We start from the raw sequence: 642 nt of genomic DNA, 5'->3' as shown, positions 1-642 counted from the left end.
CAGAAATTACATGAAGTATACAGTAAGACAATACAAAATCCTTCAGTCTTCAATAGTTTGTACGTTTCCTTTGTCTTTAAGGAAAGCTTCACAGAGGATCTCACCCAGCAATCCCTTAAATAGCCTTAAGTTTGCTCTCTTGAAGTTCAGGGGCCTGACTTCGCTTTTCGCTGGGCCTGTCACCCTCACGATCTCAAACTACACCAGTGCATGGTCTCTGCAGCCCAGGATACCTCCTATCTTAACTCTTTAATGAACTCCAATGCCTTGGTGAGCAATGGGTCCAGAAACACATCTCCTCTAGTCCTTTTGTCTAAAACCTGCATTAGGAAGTTATCCCTAATACACTCGGTAGTCACTGGGATTGCTTGCAGCTTACCTGAGCCAAGTATCTGTGACTGACAGCTGTTACCCTGCCGGAAATCAGTCCATGAAATTCTGTTCATGTTGACATGAACAAGACTGTTGTCTTGTCGGTGAATAGGAAGTTCTTAACTTCAGTAAGATTCTAAATAGGTTCATAGCAATGGAGAAAAAGCTAGGGAAAGATATTTATTCTAGACTGTAAGCCAGCCTCCTTCTTTCAAAATCAGGAGGAGAAGAAAGAGTAAATAGATACTCAGAATGCAATCAAATATGGCC

This window comes from Meleagris gallopavo, chromosome 11 (assembly GCF_000146605.3).
Source record: "Meleagris gallopavo isolate NT-WF06-2002-E0010 breed Aviagen turkey brand Nicholas breeding stock chromosome 11, Turkey_5.1, whole genome shotgun sequence".
Lineage (NCBI taxonomy): Eukaryota > Metazoa > Chordata > Aves > Galliformes > Phasianidae > Meleagris > Meleagris gallopavo.
Note: the sequence above shows the minus strand (reverse complement) of the source record.